The 6,573-nt window shown below is 45.5% G+C and overlaps 1 long non-coding RNA gene across 1 annotated transcript in view; it reads right to left on the reverse strand.

Moving 5' to 3' along the window:
* LOC127477466 (uncharacterized) overlaps nucleotides 1-6,279 on the reverse strand; it is a 29,032-nt gene extending 22,753 nt beyond the window's left edge. The window contains exons 1-4 of the long non-coding RNA XR_007906960.1: nucleotides 6,051-6,279; nucleotides 5,579-5,728; nucleotides 4,958-5,041; nucleotides 2,722-3,034 (exon numbers count right to left, since the gene is read on the reverse strand). This is a non-coding gene — a long non-coding RNA (uncharacterized LOC127477466). The remainder of the gene's footprint in view (nucleotides 1-2,721; nucleotides 3,035-4,957; nucleotides 5,042-5,578; nucleotides 5,729-6,050) is intronic.
* Nucleotides 6,280-6,573: the final 294 nt, after the last annotated feature.

Consider the following 6,573-nt stretch of genomic DNA (forward strand, 5'->3'; position numbering starts at 1 on the left):
ACACTTACTGCTCTCCTTCCCAAAGCCATGAGTCAGGCTTTGTACAGGGATCCAACAAGAGTAAAAGCACAATGAAGGAAAATCCAGTAAGCTTCAAAACGTGGCTGCCTTTTCTATCTCTCAGCACACGGATCTGATTTCTTTGGCTCTAAAAGCTCAGGGTTCAGATTGGTTCCTCTGGGTGCACAAGGATGTGAGCACCTCCTTCTTTTATTGTGATGAGGCACAAACACTGGAAATCCTGAATCACCCAAACAGGGCCACAAACAATGCAATAACATCTTTGACGTTATTGGAAAGATGTTTCACATCTGCCTTCCCTACTTCTGGAAGGGAATATGGGCTTCATTAGTAAGGAGACAGCAACCTTTCTGCTTCCTAGCCCTCCTGTCCAGAATCCCCAGCTGAGTGACCCAGAGCAATGCAGGCTCCTGCTGACAGGCATTTCTTGGTGCCTGATTTCACCTCCTGGCCCATTTTCCATGGCACATTGTGAAGACCTCCAAGTCTGCCCCTGATACAGTCAAGAACTGCAATAATTGTCATGTTCTCTTGAGGCTTTCTTGCTTTTCTCATACATATTTCATCAAAACATGGTCTCTCTTTATAGAAAGTTTGTTTCTTTCCCTCTTAACATGTTATTACCTATCCAGTACAAAGCAAACTATACCCATGCCCCTAAAGCTCTAACTCTAATTCCTGTTAAAACAATGAATTTGTGGAAAGCTCTCAGCTGATGTGAGGCAGAAGAGCAACTGAACATTTATGAGGATGCACCCAACCATCAGCTCCATCACAGTCATATCCTGTTCCCTGAAGTCAAGACTTACTTGGAAATGTCCTTCTTGCTTTTGCTGTGCATCACAGGTCACATCTCACAGCACCTCGATTCTGCATGTGGGATAGTAAACGCCTTTCCTGCCCTGTAAATCCTGCTCCTGCCACAAAACAGGTTAAGACACAAAAAGTTCATGTAGCACCGTGGGGTGGTGGGATGAGGTTGCAGGATAAGGTGTGGCAACCACCTCATCAGCCCCTGACTCAGCTGACTGCCAGCAGACTAATGAGGCTTAACGAGGGCTGATTACGTCCAGCAAGAGGTACCGCAGTGCCCAGAGGGGTCTGTGCAAGGCACTCCATCCAAATTCCAAATGACACACCACCCACACATTGCTCCACATCAGCCCGCCAACACTCTGCAGCTATTTTAACAAGGGGCCTGAAGCAGATCTCAGTAAAATGAGCGAGGAAGTGAGCACCAGGATAGTTTCAGTTTAGTAATTGGCTGTTACCAAGCGGTGCCTCACGGATATGTGAATCAGCAGAGCAGGATTTAGCTGTGATTCACATCTTTGGGCTTCCCGTGGCATCTGATTGCCTCATTTTCTTGCCAAGAAATATCCTCCAACAACTCATGAGGACCATCATGACCTTTAATTAGAAAATTGGTGAGCCAGTGTTACATCTCCTTCCCAAAGCCCCGTGAACACCCACCACCTTTTTCTTAATGGCAGCAGGAGCAGCACAGCCGTGGACAGGCAGAGGCATGGGTAGATGCCATCTCCTTTCCTTGCTTCTCCCCTGGTGGAGATCCTTTGTCCTGTAAAGACATGCTCACCAAGATGCCACCACACCAGAAAATCTGCATTTTCCTGCCTTCCTAAGAGCCTTTCTTTTATACAGAACTATGTTTTACATGCAAACCGCCAGCAGACACATTTTATGGTTCCACAAATGAGACCCTGACAGGGGTTATGGAGCCTTTCTTTTTGAAAGGGGATCTGTATCTTTGCACCCTTTGCAATGCTGCCTTCCTGTCCCAGTCAAAACAGATGTTGAAATCTACAGTAATTTTCAGTACACTCATTAAAAATGAGTCAGTGAATAATTTTTGCTTCCTCTTTTAATACTTTTGTCTCCTTGACATGCATTTAGCTGGAAGATTATCAAGATCTGATATCTCACAGAAGATGGTTTCCCTGAAAGAAGGCAGAGCTGATAGTGATACTCTTCCATGTGCTTGCAGGGGAAGGGAGAAACGTGTCCTCAGCAATTTTGGACAATGTCAGCATCACATGAGACGCTGTCTGGAGCATGTTTGAAAGGCATGGACTTGTGTCCCACACCCCTGAGACCCTCAGGCTACGAGGAAAGAGAAAACTGGCTCCATGTGTACTTGCCATCATCTCTGTGCCAATACAGCTCTCAGCTCAGCAGAAAGTGTTTTCCCTAGAACCACAGTGTCTCTTCTCTCTTTGCATTGGATCAATTCCATGGTCAAAAAGCACACTGAGACAAGGAACATCCATTCCCCATTCCCAGAGAGAAACCTCCACCTGCACTGTCACGTGGGACCCAAAAGCTGCAGCCCAGAGGTGCAGACCTTGAAGGCAATATATGTGCTAATTAATGAACCCACTGCTCAGAGCTAGAAGCCCTCACAGAGTCCTTCCAAACTTGGCAAGGAAGCTGAGGAACAAGAAGCAAGAAGCAATTTGGGACCACCTAAGTGGCAGCAGGCTCCCCACTGCTGCACTGGACCAGCCTTGGCAGGAGGGGCTGCAGAGCCAGGACACAGAGACGTGAAATCAGGGACTGATTATGTAACTGAGTCTCTCATACAGGCAGAATAAACCACTTTTTTGGGGGGGGAGGAATAGGGAAAAGTGTTTGTGGGGGTTCAAAGCATCAGGGTCCCCTCACATCTTGACTTCTACTCACCCCTCTGGATTTTGGGGACTGGCTTTTGTTCAAAGTGAAAGGCAAAACTACCCCCAGCTTTGACAAAAATAAAGTATGAGACTCCAGCTTGAGTCCTTGCCATGCCCCTTGCTCTTCACTCCCTATTTTGCTTCACTCCTCAATAAAAGCCTTTCTCCTGCAGTTCTGGGCTGTAGTTCTGCCTGGAACCTCTTAGTTTTCTTCAGTTGACACTCCATTTCAATTTCAACATAAAAAATTGCTCCCCTCTTCGCCCAGACAGCATCTCAGTCTCCACATGAGCCAGCAAATGCCAGTGATACACCATGGGAAACTAAAAAAAAAAAAAAAAAAAACAAACGAAAAAATCAATTAAAATTTTTCTTTACTGCTTTTCAGCGCCAACAAACTTTTAAGAAGCCAGGCTTTCAAACAAGAAAAGAAATTACTGAAATAACTGCAATTTCACTTTTTAAAACTCAGCATATTTTTTTAATTTTTTTTTTTTACATTTTGATCAACAAAGCCACTTTTTACTTAAAGCTGCCTCACTAGAAAAATGAGGGGTGGCTTTCACTCTGCTTTGCTCCTTAATGCAACAAAAGTGCTTTGGGGATTTGAGTGGTTGCATATACTTTGCATAAACGTGGTAGGTTTGGTGTTGATTTTTTTTTTTCCCCCAAAAGGTCAGACTGGCAGTGAAAAAAAACCCCTCATTTATCTGTAATTTGCAATTATGGAGTGAAACCCTCCAGTTCCCCAGAAGTGCCCCACCACTGCTGACCCTTGGATGAGGGAGTGCTGCTCAAACACCCTCCCTGCCTGAGTCCCTTCCAGGCCAGTTGCTCCCCTCGTGGGACTTGGACACCAACCAACTTCACTGACCCAATACCTCGGAGCAGCTCCAAACCTGTGTCTCAGATGGGAAAGGCTGGCACACACCAGGCCAAAAAAAAAAAAAAAAGAGAGAGAGAGAGAGAGGGGAACACATACCCCATTCTGTAATATTGCACATAAAAAAGACCTCCCTTACAGATCCTGCTAATATTTCTGTTCCCAGTGTATGAGTTATTAATATTTAGTATCTGTGACTCACTAATATTTACTTTGGGAAGTATTTTTATAAAGTTTGACTGGTTTTCTCAATGCAGGAGCTAACGGAGGCTCCTGTTGTTAACAGCCAGGGAGCCCTCCCTGAACAAACTTTGCTGGTCACTGTTTAACCTGGGCTGCTGGGCTCCTTTATGGCCCTGAACCTCCAACACCGAGCACTGAGGCTCTCAGGGATCGCTGCTGATGGCTCTGCTGAGACACAGCTAATTTTAAATCTGGATCTCATGGCAAAGGAAAAACGTCTCTTTTACTGGCAAAACTGTCACAGTCGAACGCTGTGTTCAGATTACGGGAAGAGAACACACACAATCCCTTTTTTGGGTACTTGGCATTAATTTTATCTGAAGTCACGGATTATATAAGAGAAGAGCAGAGACCTCACACAACTTTCTCTTGCGTCAGTGAGGGACAGTCGGGGGCGTCAGGGACCCCCTCCACACTGAGCCCCCCGTTGTGTCATCCCCTGCACAAAGCCAAGGGCCCAGTGCTTGACCATTTTTCCAGTAACTCTCCTTAAAATTGGATCACAAGTATTTTCTGGAACTGCATCCAGAGCTGTCCACAAGATCAAGCAGAGTTGGCTTTTAAAGTCCTTTTCTTGGTCTAGACTAGAGGCTTTGGAGCTCATGAAAACTTGGGTGTTTTCATAACTTTATTGCTCTTGTTAAAATGGTCGGTGTCCAAACAAAGTCCATTTTAGTGCTCTGGAGTTACAGACATCATTGTTGTCTGATAATGGAGCTGTTCCCAAGGAAAGCATTGTCCAGCACTAGGCTACTCAGCTCCGTGCATCTGGTTTGCTGTAAGGGTTTAGGACAACTCGACTTCACTCGTGTGTTTGGAAAGGCTCACACAGCCTGCTGAGCTGGCCAGCTGCCCTCAGACGCCTGAGATTGTTTCATGACTCTGCAGATGAGAAAATTTCCATGGCCTCCATCTTCCCACCAAAAACCTGTCCTCAGATGGTGCTACATGCCTGGCACTGAAATGCCTCCTCTGCATTTCAGCAGAACGTGCTGCTCCCCAGCAGCCAGCACTCAGTTTTGGTTACTCTGCTCAGTGACATCCCTGCAGGGGTGCCCTAAATCACTCCTTGCCAACATTTCGGAGCAGCATTTTTGTAGGATTTTCCCCATTATTTTACCTCAGACACGGCAGAAGGTCCACAAGTCCATCTCCAAACACACCTCAGGATCCCCCCACAGGACTCGTTTGTCTGCCAAAAGACCTACAGGGGAAAAATCCCAAACAAACCCCAAAAACCTCAACAACAAAGAGTTAAGAGAGCAGTAACTAGTTTTTATCATCTCAATCCATACTGGCACGATGCTGCACATTTTTACCTGGGCCACTTCTACAAGGTCATCTCTGTATCACTCGTGGGACAATGCCAGGCCATGCCTGTGCACCATCCTGGTCCAAGCAGATGATAACCCTTCCCATATAATGTCATGTTTCCTTTAGCCTTAAAAATCATAGAAATAATGACTGGGAGGGCCATCATTTTCTAGCCCATCCTCCACCCAAAGCAGGATCTAATTTTAGCAGCTGCCATACAGTATATTCTTAAAAACCTTGAATGGTGGCCCAAAAAGACCATGCAGATAATCTGTTCCAGTCAGAGCCTTTACTGATGGCCAGTCTCAATGTTTCCTACTACATTTTAAGCCCATCCCTTCTCAGTGGTGGCCTTTTGGGCAGGAAGAACAAATACCCTCTCTCCCCTTACTGTACCTTTACACACTTCAAGCATCCTCTTCCTCACCTTTATCATCCTCACGATCTTTCCTCCTTTCTTGAGGGTTGTTTGAGCTCTCAGGTCTCTCTCTGCTTCCTCCTGGACTTCCCACAGCTGGTTGAGTACTCTTCAGGCAGTGATGTACAAACCCAGACCTCACTACACTGCAGCAGAGACCTGAGCAGCACAAAGCAAAGCTGAAATACTTCTCACCTGCTTTTAGACCATTTCCCTCTTTGCACATCTCATACGACATTTATTTCCTTGCCCACAGCATGGTGCTTTTGACTCTTTTATCTCAGTTGGGCTGAGTTACTCCTTTCTGATTTGTCTCCATCTTTTATTATTCCTCGTATTCTTCCCTTCCAAGTGCCAGCTTATTTTTGCAAATTGTTTCTTCCAGCACAGGTACTGATGCAGTTTTGGAGCCCCCCTGAATTCATATAAATCATGTTTTGATTAAAGCATGTCAAAAGAGATAGTATAAAAACCTTCTTACAGTCAATCTGTATTGGGTTTTATTATTTTTTTCCCCAATTTACAAAGCCTGTTAGGCTGGTGGAGAAGGAGATTAGGCTGCTTCTGATATTTGTTTCTGACAAACTTGTCCTCTGGCCCCTCTGGTATTTTCTTAGCTTCCACAAGTGCAAAAGATCGATGTGCAGAAACAAGCCTTGAAGCAGCTACTGAAATAAAAACTTGAGGATATCAGTGCCAAGCACTTCTCAGGACAGTGAATGTGTTGGCAGGTCCTCTCCTGGGGTCATGATCACCCACAGACTCTAAACTAGAGGAATCCCAAACCTGAGGGAAGCAGCACTTGTAAGACATTCTAAAGCTCTGAATTTGTTTTGAAAGCCTGTGCTCCCTTCTGCTCTCAGTCCTCACATTCCACCTGAGCCTCCTGACTCTTCACATGCTATAAATATCCTTGTATTCGATTTGACACTCAGTATATCCCTGTGAGGTGCTGGGCTGTGCACTGGCTGATGAGGGACACTGTGGATAACCCTGTCCTGCTC

The sequence above is a fragment of the Manacus candei genome, unplaced genomic scaffold (assembly GCF_025592945.1).
Source record: "Manacus candei isolate 608988 ecotype Guabito, Panama unplaced genomic scaffold, ASM2559294v1 h1tg000053l, whole genome shotgun sequence".
Lineage (NCBI taxonomy): Eukaryota > Metazoa > Chordata > Aves > Passeriformes > Pipridae > Manacus > Manacus candei.